The 22,836-nt window shown below is 40.5% G+C and overlaps 1 pseudogene; it reads right to left on the reverse strand.

Annotated features, from left to right (window-relative positions):
- Positions 1-12,526: 12,526 nt before the first annotated feature.
- Positions 12,527-13,457, reverse strand: LOC138097475 (beta-1,3-N-acetylglucosaminyltransferase manic fringe pseudogene; annotated as a pseudogene).
- Between the last annotated feature and the right edge of the window lie 9,379 nt (positions 13,458-22,836).

Below are 22,836 nucleotides of genomic sequence, written 5' to 3' on the forward strand. Positions count from 1 at the left end.
GATGTAAAGAGTTGAGTGAGGTCAAGGTGGAATCAGATTCCAAATGGAAAGAAAACTCTACACGTGGGAAAGTGTAGACTTTTGAAAGTGCAGGACAATATTTATAACCTGCATAAAAGCCAGTGGCTCAGTTTATACATAGTACAATATTTAAAATAAATCAAAACAAAAGACAGGCTGACAACAAAAAGTAATTTTAAAATAATGCAAATTTAATTGCTTATTCTTAAATTTTCATATGAATGAAGCCTAGGGAAGTCATATTTATAGTTCTTTCTTCTTTCCTATTCCCTTCCCTCATGAGTCATTCCTGAGAACTAAGATCTTGCCTATCCCAGTCTCTCACACTTTTTTGGCTATTGCTTTATTCTTTTTACTCTCTAGACTTAAACTATTTATTCTCCAAACTCTCCATTAAAAAGTAAAACAATATAAAAATAAAAGCAACCACAGTACTTACTCTTTCAAACAAGATGGAATAACAGAAATTGCATTTCCTTTTTCCCCATAAAATAATTGAACAAAGTATAGGAAAAATTATACTTTGGCCACCTGATGCAAAGAGCTGACTCATTTGAAAAGAACCTGATGCTGGGAAAGATTGAAGGTGGGAGGAAAAGGGGATGACAGAGGATGAGATGGTTGGATGGCATCACCAACTCAATGGATATGAGTTTGAGTAAACTCTGGGAGTTAGTGACAGACAGGGAGGCCTGGCATGCTGCAGTCCATGGGGTCACAAAGAGTCAGAGATGACTGAGTGACTGAACTGAACTGAGCTGATATATAAGTCACTGGACATCAGTCAAACAAATCAGGTGAAATATGATTGTTTCATGTTATTGTATGGAGAGTTCATGGGTCATGGTGTAAGAAAGGATAACTGATGGTGGTTCTAGCCCTCTGGCTGAGTAGAGGGGATATTGTTGAGAAAGCAGGAAGATGAAGGTAGCTAGAGTTCATAGGAAAGACAACTAGAGAAGAGAAAGTTGCACAGCCAGAGAATTTCAGAGATATGCAAAGGGTTACTCTTGAGTGTTTACTGGAGCAATGATCAACATACGTGTGTGAGGAAACTGGCAGATTGGGGAAAGAGTAATCTGAAAGAAGTAGAGGCAACATACCTACATTTAGGAGATGTTCCTGGCCCCACCAATAAGACTAGAAAATCACATGATTTATGAAACATTTGAGTAGAATATACAGAGGAATATTGCCTCAATAGTATAAAATATTTATTTCTAGATTAATCATAATCTAGACCTGTTTAACAAATCTTAGAAACAAGACCCCTCAAAGTTTAACTGACTTAAAGTAAGTTAATTTTAGAAAAAAATTTGACTCTGTATAGGAAAACAAAAACAGCCAGCATCTAAAAAGATAAAGTGAAAAACTGAAATGTCTGAGATGAATCATAGATGAGATTAGACACTGCAGAAGAAAATATCAATAAGTGTAATACAATAAAGCAGTGGGGATATTCCAAATTATACATCGGGGGAAAAAAAACTAAATATGCAATTAAAGCAATATTTGTGAGTTTTGAAAAGCATGAGAGACCTAATATACATACAAATAGAATGCACAGAAGAGAGGGGAGTGGTGAAGAAAAATATTTGAAGAAATAATGGCAGAAAATCTGCTAAATGCAATGAAACCTATAACCTCACAGATAATAAGATTTTATGAACCCTAGGCACAAGAGGCATGAAGAAAATTATACCAAAGTACAATGATTTGCTCAAATAATAAAGAACATCTTTATTATAATAAAGACAAAGGAAGACTGAGACAAAGGGCACATTTAATTCTAAGGATCCAAAATAGTATTTATTTTGTAAGAAAAAATTCAAGCAAAAGACAGTAGAGCAATATCATTTAAGTACTGAAAGAGAAAGATATCATTCTGGAATTTTATATTCAGCAAGAGTAGTTTTCAAATTTGAGGGTGAAAGAAAGACTTTTCCAGATACATAGCAGTTGAAAGTAGTATTCAATATCTGCACACTTAACTCACAGAAGATGATGAAGGAAGTCTTTGGGGAGGAGGAAAACAATACCAGATGATAAGTTGAACCTCAATAAAGATATGAAGAACACTAGAAACAGTTGCAACATGGGAAAATATACAAGAATAAGAAAATATTACTAAGTAAGTATGTAAACTATAATAAACATTTAAAGAAAATAATATTAATGTAGCAGGATTTATAACATATGTGAAAGTGAAATGTATGGCAATAATAACATATTGGACAGAAGGGGAGACGCTGAAGTATACTAATATAAATTTCTTGTGTTATATGTGAAGCAGTATACTGTCACTTGTAACTAGACTGATATGTTAAAAATGGATGCTACAACCCCCAGATCATCTTCTAAAATAACATGGCATACTGTATTGGTGTTTTTCTTTCTGGCTTACTTCACTCTGTATAATCGGCTCCAGTTTCATCCATCTCATCAGAACTGATTCAAATGAATTCTTTTTAACAGCTGAGTAATACTCCATTGTGTATATGTACCACAGCTTTCTCATCCATTCATCTGCTGATGGACATCTAGGTTGTTTCCATGTCCTGGCTATTATAAACAGTGCTGCGATGAACATTGGGGTACATGTGTCTCTTTCAATTCTGGTTTCCTCGGTGTGTATGCCCAGCAGTGGGATTGCTGGGTCATAAGGTAGTTCTATTTGCAATTTTTTAAGGAATCTCCACACTGTTCTCCATAGTGGCTGTACTAGTTTGCATATATATATGGAATTTAGAAAGATGGCAATGATGACCCTGTAGGCAAGACAGGAAAAAAGACACAACTGTGTATAACGGACTTTTGGACTCAGAGGGAGAGGGAGAGGGTGGGATGATTTTGGAGAATGGCATTCTATCATGTATACTATCATGTAAGAATTGAATCACCAGTCCATGTCTGACGCAGGATACAGCTTACTTGGGTTGGTGCATGGGGATGACCCACTGAGATGTTATGGGGAGGGAGGGGAGGGGGGTTCATGTTTGGGAACACATGTAAGAATTAAAGATTTTAAAATTAAAAAAAAAAATAAAAAATTAATAAAAAAATAAAAAATAAAAAAAATAAAATAAAATAACATGGCAGATTTATAACTAAAAATTCAAAAACAACAACAACAAAAACACAATGACACTTTAAAAAAGCCATTAGTTAATCAAAAAGAAGAAAGAGTAGAGGAAAAATAAATTGTCTTCTAGATAAAGTTAATCCTAATCACATCAGTAACCACATTAAATGTAAATGGATCATATACCCTCAACTAAAAGACATAGCTTGTCAAAATGAATAAAAAGCAAGGACCAGCATATGCTTCTTTAGGAAGTGCATTTTTAACATAAGCGCACTATAGCTGGCAGTCCTAAGGTGGTGAAGGAATAGGACAGGGAGACCACTTTCTCCCCCACAAATTCATCGAAAGATCATTTGAACACTGAACAAATCCCACAAAACAACTTCTGAATGCTGGCAAGGGCACCAGACACCCAGAGAGGCAGCCCATTCTCTTTGAAAGGAGGTAGGACAAAATATAAAATATAAAAAGAGACAAAACAGTTAGGAGTAGAGACCTCTTCATGAGGGAGTTGTGAAGGACATATTTCCAAACACTAGGAAACCCTCTGACAGGTGTGTCTGTGGGGAGTTTTGGAATCTCAGAGGGCAACATAACTGGGAGGGGAAAAAAAAATACCCATGGATTATACACCTAACTGCAACTCTCAGTGGAAAAGTAGCCCAGACACACACATCTGCCAGCAGTGAGTGGGGGCTGAACAGGGAGATGTGGGCTGCATTGCTTAGGGTAAGGACTAGGCCTGAATGATCTGAGGACATTCTGAGGGAGATAATGTGAGATAGCTACCCAAACTGTGGGATAGCCAGAGAGAGAGAGAGAGAAAAAAAAAAAAAAGGGAGAGAGAGAGAACTTTCCCATGAAAAGCTCTAAGGCACAGGCTGGCCCGCTCACAGAACAAAGGACTGAGCAAATACCAGAGGAAGCTAGCTTGCTGTGGCCAGACCCCCTCCACCCACTGGAGGCAGAGAGGCAGGCGGGTGACAGCCAGAGCCGGAAGGCAATGGGCAATCTCAGCCCCAGAGATGGCATTCTCCACCAACCTGTGAGCAGGCTTCCTGTTACTAACCAAGCCTTCCTGGGATCCTGGACAGATGACATCTGCCAGGAGGGTCACAGTCAGAAATCAGTTTCCCAGAAGAGACACATGGCACACCTGAGATGTCGCCCTTGTGGTGCACCTAGGAAACTGAGCAGCTGGGAAGGAGGAGGTGATAAAACATACCTCCCACCTGAGGAGAGTGGGCTCGCCAAGCACCTGGTCACCTGAGCTGCTCAGACCTGGGAAGGGCACAAAACACAGGCCCAATCAAGTCTGTTCCTTTATGGAGTACCCAAGAACCTGAACCTGAGAGGCTTAGACCTGGGAAGTGCACACAGCCCAGGGCTTGCTTTAGACAGTTCCCCTGCAGAGCAACCTGGAGCCAGAGTAGTGTAGACTGGGAAAGCACATACGCCATGAGCGGGGGCAAAGCCAGTGTGGCCCAGACACTGAGAGCACTCCCCAGTGTTCCTTCCTCCCCACAGCACAATTGAACAAGTGAGCTTTAATAAATGACCACCTTCGCCCCTTTTTGGACACGACTGAATGACTGAACTGAACTTTGCCCCCTTGTGTCAGGGCAGAAATTAGACACTGAAGAGACTTGCAAACAGGTAAGCCAAAATAAAAGAAGAGGGAATAGCTTTGGAAGTGATAGCTGCAATAGATTAAAACCCTGTAGTTAACACTGACTACATTGGAAGGGGCCTATAGACCTTGAGAAGTATAAGCTGGAACAAGGAACTAACTGAAACTTAACTGACCCCACACTGCCGTCAACAGCTCCAGAGAAATTCCTAGATATATTTTACTATTATTATTTTTAAATTTAATTAAAATTTTTTTAAAGTTTTTTATTACTCCTTTAATTTTAATTAAAAAAACTACTATTACCTTGAAAAAAGACTGTATTTTTAAAGCAGATTTCATATATATATATTTTATAATTTTTGCAATTTTTAAAGGACCTAGGAGAAATAAAAAAGAGTCAGTCAATAATGAATAATGCAATAGCTGAGGTCAAAAGCACTCTGGAGGAAACCAACAATAGAATAATGGAACTAACAATAGGATAAGTGAGGTAGAAGATAGAATTGTGGAAATAAATGAAGCAGAGAGGAAAAAAGAAAAAAAAGAATGAAAAGAAATGAGGACAACTTCAGAGACCTCTGGGACAATGTTAAACACCCCAACATTCGAATCATAGGAGTCCCGGAAGAAGAAGACAAAAAGAAAGACCATGAGAAAATACTTGAGGAGATGATAGTTGAAAAGTTCCCTAAAATGGGGAGGACAATAGCCACCCAAGTCCAAGAAACCCAGAGAGTCCCAAACAGAATAAACCCAAGGTGAAACACCCCAAGACACACATTAATCAAATTAACAAAGATCAAACACAAATAACAAATACTACAAGCAACAAGGGAAAAAACAACAAATAACACACAAGGGGATTTTGATAAGGATAACAGCTGATCTTTCAATAGAAACTCTTCAGTCCTGAAGGGAATGGCAGGAAATATTTAAAGTAATGGAAGAGAAAAGTCTACAGTCAGATTACTGTACCTAGCAAGGATCTCATTTCAAATATAAAGAGAAATCAAGAGCTTTATAGACAAGCAAAAACTGAGAGAATTCAGCACCACCAAACCAGCTCTTCAACAAACGCTAAAGGATCTTCTCTAGACGGGAAACACAGAAAAGGATAGTGGCTTTAATATCCCACTCACACCTATGGATAGATCAACCAAACAGAAAATTAGCAAGGAAACATAAACTTTAAGTGATACAATGGACCAGTGAGACCTAATTGATGTCTATAGGACATTTCACCCCAAAACAATGAATTTCACCTTTTTCTCAAGTGTACATGGAACTTTCTCCAGGATAGATCACATCCTGGGCTGTAAATCTAGCCTTCGTAAATTCAAAAAAATGGAAATCATCTCAAGCATCTTTTCTAATCACAATACAGTAAGATTAGATGTCAACTACAGAAAAAAAAAAAACTATGAAAAAATCAAACATATGAAGGCTAAACAACACACTTCTGAATAACCAACAAATCACAGAAGAAATAAAAAAAAAGAAATGAAAATATTCATAGAAACGAATAAAAATGAAAACACAACAGCCTAAAGCCTATGGGATTCAGTAAAAGCAGTGCTAAGGGGAAGGTTCATAGCAATAGACGCTTACCTCAAGAAACAGGAGAGAAATCAAATAAATAACCTAACTCTCCAGTACTCTTGCCTGGAAAATCCCATGGATGAAGGAGCCTGGTAGGCTGCAGTCCCTGGGGTCACGAAGAGTTGGACACAACTGAACAACTTCATTTTCACTTTTCACTTTCATGCATCGGAGCAGGAAATGGCAACCCACTCCAGTGTTCCTGCCTGGAGAATCCCAGGGATGGAGGAGCCTGGTAGGCTGCAGTCTATGGGGTCGCACAGAGTTGGACATGACTGAAGTGGCTTAGCAGCAGCAGCAGCTACATCTAAAGCAACTAGAAAAAGAAGAAATGAAGAACTCCAGGATTAATAGAAGGAAATAAGTCATAAAAATTAGGGCAGAAATAAATGCAAAAGAAACAAAGGAGACCATAGCAAATATCAACAAAACTAAAAGCTGGTTCTTTGAGAAGATAAATAAAATAGACAAAATCTTAGCTAGACTAATCAAGAAAAAAAGGGAGATGAATCAAATCAACAAAATTAGAAATGAAAATGGAGAAATCACAACTGACAACACAGAAATACAAAGGATCATAACAGACTACTATCAGCAAATATATGCCAATAAAATGGACCACTTGGAATAAATGGACAAATTCTTAGAATAGTATAACTTTCCAAAAGTGAACCAGGAAGAAACAGAAAATCTTAACAGACACATCACAAGCATGAAAATCGAAACTGTAATCAGAAATCTTTCAGCAAACGAAAGCCCGGGACTGATGGCTTCACAGATGAATTCTACCAAAAATTTAGAGAAGAGCTAACACCTATCCCACTCAAACTCTTCCAGAAAATTTCAGAGGAAGGTAAAACTTCCAAACTCATTCTATGAGGCTATAATCACCCGAATACCAAAACCAGACAAAGATGCCACACACACACACAAAAAGAAAACTACAGGCCAATATCACTGATGAACATATATGCAAAAATCCTTAACAAAAATTAAAAATCCTTAACTAAAAAAAAATTGTTGGCATGATGTTGCAACATAAAATTTAAATGTATTCATTTTATAAGGCTTAATAATATATCTTTCTGAGATTTTTCTTTAGTGATACAGCACCTTCCCAAATACTCTGCATTCTTAGTTATCATCACTACTCTTATTTCCCAGGGCTTTTTTCACTCATTTTTTACTATTGTTCTCTTATACTATGGATTTGTTCTTAGCTCTTCACTTTAGATTTACCTTAATCTATCTTTGCCTTGATGCTAATGATCAGCATTTTTCCTTAAACTCTTCCAGATCATGGAGAAATTTTACCTTAAATCTTCATATCTTTGGGAATTTGGCTGTCTTAGCTACCCCGAGTTGTTCTAGATGTATTGAAGTCAAGTAGAAAAAAATGAAAGCATTAGTTGCTACATCCTATCTGAATCTTTATGACTCCATAAAGAGGCTCTTCTGCCCATGGCAAGAATTCTGGAGTGGGTAGCCATTCTCTTCTCCAGGGGATCTTCCCAACCCAGGGATCAAACCTTGGTGCCCTGCATTGCAGGTGGATTCTTTATCATCTGATTTACTGGGAGAGCCTGTATAAAAGTCAAGGACACAGCAAAAGAGAACTCACCTCAGATGGTTCAGATAAAAGACTTTAAAGAAGGGACCACTTTTTAGCTAAGGGGTAAAACAAAAAAGAATGTTCAGGGAAAACCAGAAGCATAGAAATTGAGCTGTCCTTAGGAGTGGAGCAAATAAGGAAGAAATGCCGTGATCTTTTTCTTTCATCTCCCAGTCTCCAGTGAAGGCCTCCCATTGCCAGCTGGCACAGGAATATGAGGAATGCTGTTTACAAAGGCAGTCCTACTGCAGATATAAAGCATGGCAGAGAAACACACACCCAAAAAAACGTATCTGGGAGAAAAAAAAAATATCATAGGACAGAGGGTAATTCTGAAATTTTTTTTGTCAGCCCATAAATATCTTCTGTTTGTATGACATAACTACTAGGTCATGATCTACATAATTTAAAAGGCAGAATTTTCAGAAGATTTTAGAAATAATTTACTTGTTTGTTTGTTTTTAGGTAAGAAGCAGATTTATTTAGAGAGAAACACACTCATAGAGTGTGGGTCATCTCAGAAGGAGACAGCGGCTTTGAAATATGGCATGGTTAATTTTTATAGGCTGGGTAATTTCATAGGCAAATGAATGGGAGGATTATTCCAACTATTTGGGGAACCGGCGGGGGGATTTCCAGGAATTGGGCAACTGTCCACTTTTTAACCTTTGTGGTTGGCCTCAGAACTCGTGGCACTGGTAGATGTAATGTAAGGAAAAGAGAGCAATCAAGGATGCCTAGAATATTTTCTTCAGCGTGACTGACAAATTATCATCTTTATTAAACTTTTTGAATGGCTTCAATCTCACCATTTTGTAAGGCAATTATGCCCTCTATGGTAAATCAACCACACCACTGATGAATTTTTTTTCTCCTATGAAACTTTGAAGTTTAAATAATTTAATTAAAAGCAATACCTTTTATGTTTAGTTATTTATCGCTATAAACTATTACTGTAACTTTAATTTTTTTTTCTGCAGATGCCACAATTCTTGCACATGAAGCTCTGAAGAACCACATGAAGCCTATGGCAGTGGGTTGAAACATCCCTACACTTGCTCTCTTCCCAATGTGGTTCAAATGAGGGGACTTTGACATTTTCAGTGATGGTCTCCTTTGATACTGTCTGTGAGCCTTCCTTGTCTGTGAGGCTATTGCTTCCTTTGTAAGAAGGAAGAGGTGATTGAAGATATTTCTTTTTACTTGCAATACAGTCAGATTAAACAATCACTGAGGGACCATTGTTTGCATTTTGTGAAAAGGTGATGCATAAAAGAAAGTACAGAGGCATAATATAAGAGTAACAATAAAATAGTATCTATCCAAGTTATAAAATCCAATATGGGTTTGTTTTGTGCTTAGGAAAGAATATTCTATATTTCACCTGATGATTGGAAAATATGTAATTTTATGATTGTTCTAGTAAAGTAGATTATATAAAAGCTATAATGCAAGCAATAGTGAGAACTTATATTTGTGTCATACCTTTCATCACAAAACACTTTCAGAAAACTGTATGTATTAACTCTAAGGCATATAGCAATGCATAGTCAAGATGTGTGCTATAGACTGAATGATTGTATACCCTACCCTCCAAATTCATATGTGATGGTGTGAGAAGGTTGGGGGGCCCTTGGGAAATGATTAAGTCATGAGCGTGGAGCCTCATGAATGGGATTAGTGACTTTATAAACGATCACAGAGAGCTCCCTTGTTGCTTCAACCATGTGAGGACACAGTAAAAGGAGAGAGCCATCTATGAATCAGGAATCAGACTCTCACCAGACACCAACTCTACTGGTACCTTGATTTTGGACTTCTCAGCCCCCAGCACTGTGAAAAATTAACTTCTTTTGTTTATAACTTACCTAATCCATGGTATTTTGTTATAGGAGCAGGAGTAGATCAAGAACATACACATAAAAGAGATCAACACACAGATAGTTCCTTCACTGATATGAACTGACTTTACCTTGTGCAAGGTGGAGGGACGCAGGCAACTATGGACATGATGTTGCTTGCTGTCTGCTATACACTTATTAGTAGCCAGTCAGCTTGCTCTGAGTTACCCACTTTCTAAGGGGGAGGGGGAATAAGTGATGCAAAATCATGCAGGGGCTCATTTAATGTGCTTTATGAAATCAGAGTCTTATTCATAGACATTTCATGGATAGGCATACATCTGAGGAGAGGGAATAAAATGGCTCCATGAGCAGCTTGAGTGAATGGAAATTCCCTGAAAATGAGGAAGTCCTGGATAGAGCAATGGAGTCTTAGACAAGCAAAGAGGAACAGTACTGATTAGTTCGTGCAGTTCTGGTTCTTGAATTTGTGTGGAAATGAGGAGCAGTGCAGAGAGTACGAGCCTCCCAGGTGGTGCAGTGTTAAAGAATCCACCTGCCAACGTGGTAGAGAAAAGACACTTGGGTCTGATCCCTGGGTTGGGAAAATCCCCTGGAATAGAAAATGGCAACCAACTCTTTTTTTTTTTTTTTTTTAACAAATAAGGGGTAATCTTCTTAGAGAACAAGATGTTGGAAAAGACAGCTGTGGAAATGATTGTCTTGGCATTCCCTTCACGGCAGCAAGGTGGCTTCCCTAGATCCAGACATCACACACATATTTGCAGTAGGAAGATGGGGTACAGGGCTACAAAACCTTCCCCAGAAGCCTCTCTATTGGCTTTATTTAATTCTCACTGACAGACAGAGATCCAGTTCTGGCCATAGCTGGGCCAAGTCAGTTCAGTTCAGTTCAGTCACTAAGTTGTGTCCGACTCTTTGCGACCCCATGAATCGCAGCACACCAGGCCTCCGTGTCCATCACCAACTCCCAGAGTTCACTCAAACTCACATCCATCGAGTTGGTGATGCCATCCAGCCATCTCATCCTCTGTCGTCCCCTTCTCCTGCCCCCAACCCCTCCCAGCATCAGAGTCTTTTCCAATGAGTCCACTCTTCGCATGAGGTGGCCAAAGTACTGGAGTTTCAGCTTTAGCATCATTCCTTCCAAAGAACACACAGGACTGATCTCCTTTAGAATGGACTGGTTGGATCTCCTTGCTGTCCAAGGGACTCTCAAGAGTCTTCTCCAACACTTCTGTTGGAGAAGAAGCATCAATTCTTCAGCGCTCAGCTTTCTTCACGGTCCAACTCTTGCATCCATACATGACCACTGGAAAAACCATAGCCTTGACTAGACTGACCTTTGTTGGCAAAGTAATGTCTCTGCTTTTTAATATGCTATCTAGGTTGGTCATAACTTTTCTTTCAAGGAGTAAGCATCTTTTAATTTCATGGCTGCAATCACCATCTGCAGTGATTTTGGAGCTCAAAAAGATAAAGTCTGACACTGTTTCCACTGTTTCCCCATCTATTTCCCATGAAGTGATGGGACCAGATGCCATGGTCTTCATTTTCTGAATTGAGCTTTAAGCCAACTTTTTCACTCTCCTCTTTCACTTTCATCAAGAAGTTTTTTAGTTCCTCTTCACTTTCTGCCATAAGGGTGGTGTCATTTGTATATCTGAGGTTATTGATATTTCTCCCGGCAATCTTGATTCCAGTTTGTGCTTCTTCCAATCCAGTGTTTCTCATGATGTACTCTGCATATAAGTTCAATAAGCAGGGTGACAATATACAGCCTTGACGTACTCCTTTTCCTATTTGGAACCAGTCTGTTGTTCCATCTCCAGTTCTAACTATTGCTTCCTGACCTGCATACAGGTTTCTGAAGAGGCAGGTCAGGTGGTCTGGTATTTCCATCTCTTAGAGAATTTTCCACAGTTTGTTGTGATCCACACAGTCAAAGGCTTTGGCATAGTCAATAAAGCAGAAATAGATGTTTTTCTGGAGCTCTCTTGCTTTTTTGATGATCCGTGGATGTTGGCAATTTGATCTCTGGTTCCTCTGCCTTGTAGTAGTTCCTAATAGCATGGGAAGCTGCGAAAGTGAGCAACAGGAACCTCATGATGGGCTGGGACCCATTCTGATTCATCATCTGGATCTGGACATGCTGATGCTCCAAACAACATCAGGTGGGGAGCAGGGGCTGGAGACTGGTCAGCAACAACATTATCTGCCACAGACTCTGGATTCTGCCCTTTTTCCACTTGGGTCTCCTCAGTGCTTGAGGATCCAGCCAAGGAAGCCAGGAGTGAGTGGCCCAGTGCTTGATCCCAGGAGAGGAACTGAGAGACCAGAGCTGGGGGCTCTACACACCCAGGGGCCCAGGTAATTCTCTGGAGGGTTAGGATTCCTGAGTCCAAGTAGCTTAAGGACCCTCCATTCTTATTCAGTTCAGCCACCCTGGGCCCATGGAGGCTCAGCCATTGAGACCTCTCCGGCCCTTACTTGGTGCCCCCAATCCTGGGCTGTGCAACATGCCTCCCAGGGGCTTGAGATGCATTCAGCACCAGTCATCATCAAATCCTGGGCTTGCCCATCTCTCAGAGGCCCTGCCAGGGACTGCCCCCCAACACGCACACAAGACCTGCCATGGGCCCTCAAGGCTTCCTGGGAGGCTAAGGACAACCAGAGAGCCTCAGCCCAGTCTTTGCCCAGAGATTCAGGATTCATCAGACCACCAGCTGTGGGCACCAGGGAGTATCCGGGTAGAGGAGACAATGGAGGGAGTGAAACCTGGATGGGCCCTCCACAGGCGGGAAGGGGCCATGGAGATTAATGACGTTGTTTCCCCTCAAAGATGCTGTAGCTAAGGGTGACCTGCTCTGGGAGCTGGGCAGCCTCCAGCAGCTGCAGGGTCTCCAGGCTGCCCAGCTTGCACTCAACAATGTAGCCCACGGTGCTGTCTTCAGGCAGCCAGATGAGGGCAGATGTGTCCATGAAGTGGGAGCCACTGGCCCAGGGGGCCATCTTCAAAGCCAGTTTGTAGTTGATGCAGAAGCCAGCTCCCCTGGTGGTAAAACAGAACTCTATCAGTCTTGTGCAGTTTATCAGCCTTGTGTGGTTGTGAGGTTGGGGCTCCGAAGCATGAATTGGCCAATTCAGGCTAGGTCAGCCTACGTAGATGTCGTGGGTCTGGGGGAAGGTTTTCAGCAACTTCAGTAGCACCCTTGGGTTCAGATAGTTGTCGTTATCCACATGGCAGAATCATCTCAGCCCACTGGCCAAGAAGGCATCAAATTCAGCGGCCATCTTGCAGGACAGGGCAGGGTGGCTGTGCTCTGCAGAGCAGTTGGTGACCACAAGGTGGGACCCCAGTCTTTCCTGGAGGCCTTCATCTGGGCTGTCAGTGAAGATGAATGGCCGGGTCCACGTGTTGAGCGGCAGCTCCTGGCAGGAGTGGTGGAAGACTTGGGTCATCTTGACTGCGATGAAGACATCATGGAGCTGCAGCTCTGAGGGCCGAGGGCTTGGTGGGCTCAGCTCAGGGGTTTTGGGCACACGCTGTGGGGACAGGCTTGAGTGGTACTATAGGGAGGGGAGCCCCATGCACAGAAGGGTGAGGAGGACTCCAGCCAGGCCCCAGAGGAGCTGGCACTGCATTGGCCCTAGGGCCCCAGACGGCTCAGCTCCCAAATCCCAACCAGACGGGGAAGGGAGGCTGGTCAGGTGGGAGCCCTGGCAAAGGCAAAGGGCTGGCAGGCATGGCTGGAGGGCCTGGAGGGGAGAGGTGGGAGTCGGAGCTCTGGACCCACAGGCCGAGCCACCGTAGCCCCGTGGCTGCCAGCCCTCCACCTGCTTCACAACCAACTCTTGTATTCTTACTTGGAAAACTCCATGGACAGAAAGGCCTGGCAGGCTACAGTCCATGTGATGGAAAAGAGTGAGACACACCTGGGTTGCTGACATGAAATGAAGAAGAAGCAGAGAGCAAGCAAACATTGCACATAAAAATCACTTTATTTTGCTAGAAACTGAGATGATCATTTAAGCTTTGGCTATAGGAAAAAAAAAAAAGGAACCATGGTTTGAGAGAAAATGATTTTATAATTTTGGCTTGTTGAAATACCCCTTTCAAATAATCAAGTTCATGTGGCCTTGATATTTGCTTACTTGTGATGGCTTCACCAATAATGAGCAGATAAGGTAGTTACATGCAAACCTCAGGGGGTAAAGAATTGCCTGCAATGCAGGAGGCACAGGCGACACAGTTTTAACACCTCGGTTGGGAAGATCCTCTGGAGGAGGAAATGACAACCCACTCCAGTATTCTTGCCTGGAGAATCCCATGCACAAAGGAGCCTGGTGGGCTACAATCCATGGTTTCTCAAAAGAGTCAGATACTACTGAAGTGACTGAGCACACACACACAGACACAAACCTGATTCCAGTCCTTGTGACTAAAATTCAACCTCCAGGTTAGCTCCTCTTAGGAAGTGGAACATGAGGATAGTTTTCTTGACTCTCCTTAACTTTTATTGATACTTTATAGAATTAGAAGCCAGAATCTAATAAGACTCTTTATTGAATATTTTGTATAATACTGAACCATTGCTTCAACAAGAACACCCCACCCACCCCAACCCAGGAGAGGAGCATCATTTTTGTTGGCCAGGAGCCAGTTTGGTTTCTATCTTAATGAAATTGGATCCGGACTGATCATTCATCCTCATCAGTGTTTGGAAGGCCTTGGTTCACATCATGTCTCACATTGCCTACTGCTCCACTCTCATTTCCCATATTTCTGCCTGTACATGTGCGATGGAGTCTGCCCAGTCAGAAAAAGCAGACAAAAATCTCCTTTCCAATTGAACACAATCACCTGCAATTCTCGAATCACCAGTTTTGTAAAAGGCAAGGAAATGCTATTCTATGTGATTTTGGCAATTCAGAGGAGAACATCTGCTTCCCCAAAATGTCTACTGTGGAATCTTTCATTCCTTTACTAGGAGGAAATGGATAATACAAATATTAAAAAGGTACTTGTCTCTTTAGAGATACATACTGAAATATTTTCAGATGAAATAGTCTAATTTATGGGATTTATTTCAAAATAATCTTGAAATAAGAGAATGTGGAGCTTCAAGAAATAGCTGTAGGAAGACTGGCCATGTACTGATATGAGATGGATCTAAATTTTGGATAAATCAGTTTTATTATTTAAATATCTCTATTTAAATAATAAAGATATTTAAATATCTCTATTTGTGTTTAGAGGTATTTAAATAAATCTTTAAAATATTTCATAGTTGCTGCTAAGTCACTTCAGTCTTGTCCGACTCTGTGCGACCCCATAGACGGCAGCCCACCAGGCTGCCCCCTCCCTGGGATTCTCTAGGCAAGAACACTGGAGTGGGTTGCCATTTCCTTCTCCAGTGCGTGAAAGTATAAAGTGAAAATGAAGTCATTCAGTCATGTCCGACTCTTAGCGACCCCATGGATGGCAGCCTACCAGGCTCCTCCGTCCATGGGATTTTCCAGGCAAGAGTACTGGAGTGGGGTGCCACTGCCTTCTCCGAAAATATTTCATAATAAAAATTTTAAAAATATTAGATATTTAAATAAATATTTAAAATATTTCATAATAAAAATTAAAAATATTAAATATTTAAAGTATTCTGGTGGAGTGGGAAGCCAGGCTACTAGCTTAATGACTTAAAATTACACAAAAGTTGATATGACAGGTAAGCTGTTCAATAATACCATCAGCCTTCCAACCCATCAGAAGCATCGTGAGTAAACTGATTAATCAGCACATTTCCCCTCACATTCTGCCCAGTAATATGTTGAGAAGAATTCTGAGGCAGCCTTCAGGGAGTCACTACATGAACTGACTACAGCTGACAAATAGGATGATAACCAGTTTTTTCCCTACTATAAGATGTAAATACTTGGGACAATGGTGCTGAGTGCCTAAGAAAGGTGGAACAGAAAAAATGGAAACATGAAAAAAAGTAGTATCTACAAAGGAAGAGCCTGATATCACTAAAGAGAAACTGGAGACAGTATTCTTAAAAACAACTCCAAGGATTAGCATAATCAAAGCGTTTTAGGGTCTTAGGACACACTGACCCTCACTGTGCCTAAAAGGCTGGAAGTCAGTTAACAGTTTAATTCTTCATGGTTGACATCTTACCCTCTTTGTTCTCTTTTTCTGCATAATTTATAGTATTCTCAACTATTTTGATGTGCTATTTTTGATGAATTATTATTCATCATTTGGAGAGAAGAGATAAGTAGGGAAAGTAAATAAATCTTTATGGGGCTCTGATTATACGTTAGGCACAAATTTTGGAATTATATATATAAAAACATTCCATCTCATTAAAATATAGAGCATCTTAGAATCACAGAGCTTTTCAAGTTGTGTGGACTGAATCTTCATTTATTTGGCTTTTACTCCAGCTAATTCAGTTTAAATGTATACTGACAAAAATGAAGAACTCAATGTAGGCTATATACTTTTCTCCATCTTACTTATAGAAACCTAACTGCCTTATAGCATAACTTCATAGCAATATTTAATGAAATGATAATCTGCCTCCAGAAACCTTGAAGAATAACATAGGTCTTTAGTCTAGATCTCTGTAAAAGTGCCATAAGTATCATTAAGGGCAACCTACAATACAGAAAACAGAAATACATATATACATAAAATTTCTCTTTAAATGCATCTTCTTCTTTGAAAGGCTGTATTTCTCTCCCTAACTCCCTTATTCCCTACCTCCATTCTTCCTGTCTCAACATTGCTTTTCTGTCCACTTTTGACAACTCCACTCTGTACCTTCACAGGCTGAGTTTTGACACATGGTCTCCCTTGCTGGGAACAGCCCTTTGGAAATCTTGTCTTATTATCATGTCAGTTTTTATCATAAGAGTCAACAGCACTGTAATTCTAATGGGGAACATTCCAAACTTGATAAAAATGTAGCTTTCTTGTTTCAGAAGTGTTGCTATTATTCCTATTCTCCAAAGTCATGAAGAGTTAGTGACTGGTGCCTTCTTTCTGGAAGCTAGAGCAGTGAAGAGGGGTATGGGAGGGCTGAAACATCCTGCCACATGTGGTTGCAGGAGAGAGATATAGAAGTGAATGGAGCCAGCCTGCATCTGCTGCTCAGAGCTAAAGTCTAAATCTGGTAAAGGGTAGGTACCAACATCTAGGCTGGACACCAAGCAAAATATGTTGTTTACTTAAGCAGGGCTGGGGCAGTTTAAAAAGTAAAAGATAAATTAAAACGTTGTATTCAAGGGTATGGAGAAAGAGCTGCAACATATTCCCTAATATGCGAAAGCCACAGAAAACAGATAAGATAATAATACTCATTTTGGATGTGGTAGTATCTAGCTTCGAGGCAAGGGTTTTGTGTGTGTGTGTATGTTTGTGTTTGTGTGTGTGTGTGTGTTGGTAGTATGCTACAGATGACTATATTAATCTAGGATCTAAGACCATACTTAACATGTATTGGACCTAGGGGCTTGGCCCTACATTTTTACCCTTAGTTTTCTAGGACATTTCAGATTAGGAATGGCTCCTTTGGCATCAACATGTCCACATTCTATTTCTCCAAGCACAAAGAATTGGTGACTGCATCCATGAAAAATAATGCTTTTCAATCTTAAGAGCAACTGAGAATTTTATGCAACATTTTATTGAATATTTTGTGAATCATGGGTGAGTGATTGTATTTATTATATTTTAAGATCTGGTTTTCATTCCAATCCCAAAGAAAGGCAGTGCCAAAGAATGCTAAAACTACTGCACAATTGGACTCATCTCACATGCTAGTAAAGTAATGCTCAAAATTCTCCAAGCCAGGCTTCAGCAATACATGAACTGTGAACTTCCAGATGTTCAAGCTGGTTTTAGAAAAGGCAGAGGAACCAGAGATCGAATTGCCAACATTGGCTGGATCATGGAAAAAGCAAGAGAGTTCCAGAAAAACATCTATTTCTGCTTTATTAACTATGCCAAAGCCTTTGACTGTGTGGATCACAATAAACTGTGGAAAATTCTGAGAGAGATGGGAATACCAGACCACCTGACTTGCTTCTTGAGAAACCTGTATGCAGGTCAAGAAGCAGCAGTTAGAACTGGACATGGAACAACAGACTGGTTACAAACAGGAAAAGGAGTACATCAAGGCTGTATATTGTCATTCTGCTTATTTAACTTATATGCAGAGTACATCATGAGAAACGCTGGGCTGGAAGAAGTACAAGCTGGAATCAAGATTGCCGGGAGAAATATCAATAACCTCAGATATGCAGATGACACCACCCTTATGGCAGAAAGTGAAGAGGAACTCAAAAGCCTCTTGATGAAAGTGAAAGAAGAGAGTGAAAAAGTTAAACTCAACATTCAGAAAGCTAAGATCATGGCATCCAGTCCCATCACTACATGGGAAATAGATGGGGAAACAGTGAAAACAGTGTCAGACTTTATTTTTTGGGGCTCCAAAATCACTGCAGATGGTGATTGCAGCCATGGAATTAAAAGATGCTTACTCCTTGGAAGGAGAGTTATGACCAACCTAGACAGCATATTAAAAAGCAGAGACATTAGTTTGCCAACAAAGGTCATTCTAGTCAAGGCTATGGTTTATCTAGTAGTCATGTATGGATGTGAGAGTTGGACTGTGAAGAAAACTGAGTGCTGAAGAACTGATGCTTTTGAACTGTGGTGTTGAAGACTCTTGAGAGTCCCTTGGACAGCACGGAGATCCAATCAGTCCATTCTAAAGGAGATCAGTCCTGGGTGTTCTTTGGAAAAATGATGCTAAAGCTGAAACTCCAGTACTTTGGCCACCTCATGCGAAGACTGTACTCATTGGAAAAGACTCTGATGCTGGGAGGGATTGGGGGCAGGAGGAGAAGGGGATGACAGAGGATGAGATGGCTGGATGGCATCACCGACTTGATGGACGTGAGTCTGAGTGAACTCCAGGAGTTGGTGATGGACAGGGAGGCCTGGCATGCTGCAATTCATGGGGTCGCAAAGAGTCAGACACGATTGAGCGGCTGAACTGAAATGAAGATCTTAAAATGTCGTTAAGAAGGTCTGTTGTAGCTATTTTTATGTATAGAGGTGATTGATTAACTAGTACTGGGAGCAGTTCCATTAGGCTATTTCAACTAAGACTTTTAATTATGAGGTTTTAATTGAACTACAATAATTTTCCCTGTGATATTTGGTTCTAGTACCCCTATTTTCATGCTGATGTGCCCTTCAGAAATAGTACAAGATTTCATAGCTTTAAGTTAGCTGTCCTTTGCTTGCCATTTGGTTTTCTAAGAGTGCTAATAGTTAAAATTCTATACTGATGTGTTCAAAAACCTGATTCAAATATATAATTGCAATATATAACACCACTTAAAATAAATACAACTTCCTTTGCTATTTATACGCCAAGATTACTAATAGTAATATTTATTCTAAAAATCTTAAATTGCAACCTGGAGTTTCTGGAAGCAGACATAAGATAAAATTTAACACTTCTATTGGTGCTCAATACGTATGGAAGGAAGGGAGGAAGTAGTGTTGGTTAGAGGAAGGAGGAAAGCTATGACACCAAGCCTCACTCACCCTGGCAGTGACTTAGAGTGACTATTGCCCAACTGGTGTCTTGGTGCTGTGCTGATAAATATTTAATAGCTAGTTCTCTGTGGGGGTGGAATCCCGATTTGGATTTGTAGTATTTGCCAATTTCCATCACTTAAATTCCTCTACCATGGCTGACTTGAAACTACAAATGTGATGCCATTGAGTGGGGAATAAAGAGGAAATGTATACACACAATTCCTGTGAGATGGTGTCAGCTAATCACTAGCTGCATCAGACCCCAGTAGCCAGAATTCTGTTCCTCTGCTTTGCAAAGTCTCTGGATATGGGGTGCTCTGTAAAGGTCATGATTTTGGGCAAACCCATTTTCAACAAGGCAGAAGGAATCTTTGACTGCATTCCGTGCAGAATGGTATTAGGTTCTTCCTTGCAAAAGACTATGGATAATTCATCTTTCTATATACTATGTTCCATTGTTTATGCCACTCAGATCCACTTTTCCATACAGTAGTACTTTATCATGTAATTCAGTGGGACAATTACTGTGTCCCCTAAAAAAAAGTGTGCCACTTTTGAAAACCAGGACCTATAACCCAGAGTACTAGATACTGGAAACACAAAATCCAGTGAATCATTCTTTGTGATGGTTAAGACCACTGATGCCTCCACCTCTTGATTCCTGGAACTATACCTTTTTTTCTTACTGGGGGCACAGTGTATACATTTTTCCAGTTGATGGCAACACATCGTCTAGCAGAGGGGTTGGCAAACTTTTTCTGTAAAGAGCCAGATAGTAATTATTCTAGAATTTGTGGGCCATATGGTTTCAGTGACAACAACTCAAGTCTGCCCTTGTAGTGCGAAAGCAGCCGTAGACAATATGTGTACGAATAAGGATGGCTGTGTTCCAATAAAACTTATTTACAAAAACAGGTGGCAGACTGAATTTGCCAACCCTTTCTTAAAATTATAGCCTCTCTGCTGGAGCTGGAGCTGTAACTGTGCCTCTGTAGGCCATCCCAGCATTCTATGAGGCCAGCTGCTTCTGCCATTAGAGTATGTCAGATGACCATTGGATCCTGCTTTGTGCCCTCACTGAGGACCCTGTGAAGTGGGCCCCAGCCTTGGCCACTCTGTAAGACAGTGGTGATGACTGAGACTTTGTAAAGAAGAAAGGGCAACCCATATGGCAAATGGGTCACTGTGAAGATAAACTGCTGGCCCTTTTGGAATATAGGTGACCCAGTGTGGTCTACTTGTCATCAAGTGGCCATATGGTATTTTAGAGAAATAGTGCCATGAAGGTGTCAAGTACTGGTTTCAGTTGCTGCCATTTAAACCTCCAATGGCAGCAATAGTTATATCAGTCTTTGTTATTAGGAATTCATGCACTCGAGTCCATGCATAGCCTCCATCTCTGTCAACATGGACACTTTGTTCATTTGTCCATTATATAAAGTCATTTGATATACTTATTTGTCTGGATCCCTGGTGGCTCAGCTGGTAAAGAATCCGCCTGGAATATGAGAGACCTGGATTTGATTTCTAGGTTGGGAAGATCCTATGGAGAAAGGAAAGGCTACTCACTTCAGCATTCTGGCCTGGAGAATTCTACAGACTGTATAGTCCATGGAGCCGCAAAGAGTTGGACACAACTGAATGACTTTCACTTTTTTCCTTTCTTTTATTTAATACTTATGTGGGGAATGCTCTTTGGTGGGTGTTACCTTGTGTTTGAAAGACATTCATACTTTATATCCACTCCAATATCTTCTTTTATGTGGTTGTACCCAAGATTGACTTATCCCCAGTATTTCAATCTGTTTCCTTCTAGGCTCCTTGCCATCTGGTCAGTTATTTACCATTGCCCATGAAGTCTAATGTGGGGTCACCTCTCCTTCAGCACAAAGTGCATGAACAGGGGCACTGTCCCAAGTTAGGAACTTTCCTTCCTCCTTCATGAATCCCCACAGAGCTCTAGATGCAAGCCAAGGAAGGTTACAACAATGTTGGATAGTATGGGAAATTTTGGCTATTATTTATGCAGCTTCCTTCTTCCCTCTGATCCTACTTGATCTCAGTCTTAGAAGTGACACTTAATCCCACAGTGGATGATCACAGGGTCATTGCCCTCAAAATGTTGTGAGTCTGATAGGAGCCAGTTAATGATGGGAAGTTTCAGGTGCATGGTCACCTGCGTCTCATGGTCACGCCTATGCTCTACCAGGTCCAAGAAGCACAATAAGAGTTGTTTTTCAAAAGGAGTATAATTGTCTTCAGCAGATGGCAAAGTCCCACTTCAGAATCCCAAGTGCTGCCATGTTATTCTCTCACAAACTCCATGCAGCATCTTTTCCCATCATTGATACTTCTGACACCAGAGGAGCACAGTCCAAGTGATACCTTGGACTATGTTGCTACCAGTTGGTACCACAGCCTAGATCTTCTGGAAAGTCCTCTCTTACTTTGGGCCTAGTCAAAGCTGATAGCATCTTGCCTCTTTCTATATAAGGGGCAAAGCCATATTCCTAGACGTAGAACATGCAGCTTCTAGGACATGAGATTTAGGCTTTATTCTTTGTGGTAAGAGGAGCAAGATACAATGATTGTCTTTACTTTGATGCAACTGTCCTGGTACAGTAATAACCACTGAACAACCACAGATTTTACAGATGTATTTGATTCCTGCATCTTCCTTTGCAAAGGTATGTACAATGCCTTTCTAAGGCCTCCAGTGCTCCAGTCAGTTCTTGCTTATTTGGCCCAATCAATCTAATGTTATCAATGTGATTTTTTTGTGGCATGTCGCCAGCTGTCTCTGAATTATATTATGACCTAGGGAAGGAGAGTTAATATAGCTTAAGAAGATAACTCTTAATGTATAACACTGTTCATTCCATATGAATGTAAACTATTTAAAATCTTTTTCTAGCTTGATAAACAAAAGACTATATTCACCAAATTGATTGTTACATACAATATATCCAAGTTTGCAATCTGCTCTAGCAGACTAAGTGATTTGTGACATATGATGGACATTAAGACACATTGCCTAGATTCCCCTTTCACCCACCTGGATCTGTGTTGGGCCTGATTTGGAGAGAGGAGGGACTCTGACTTAAATTAACTACATAATTGAGCTGACATACACTCACAGTACAGTAAGTCCTCTACATACAAACAAGGTCTATTCCTGGAGCACCTTCCTACGTCTCCTTTGTTTGTAAGGCCAACAAAGTAAGCCCAGGTACACAACTAATGCAACCAGCTACATAATACTTTAATAAATTTTCACACAAATTAATACCTAAAAAGTAAACACAAGAAAGAAAGCATTTTTAATCTTACAGTATATACTTGAAAGTACAGTATTATAGTACAATAGCTGGCATACAGGGGTTGGTATCGAGTGAACAGGCAAGA

Source organism: Capricornis sumatraensis, chromosome 2 (genome assembly GCF_032405125.1).
Source record: "Capricornis sumatraensis isolate serow.1 chromosome 2, serow.2, whole genome shotgun sequence".
In the NCBI taxonomy this organism is placed as follows: Eukaryota; Metazoa; Chordata; class Mammalia; order Artiodactyla; family Bovidae; genus Capricornis; species Capricornis sumatraensis.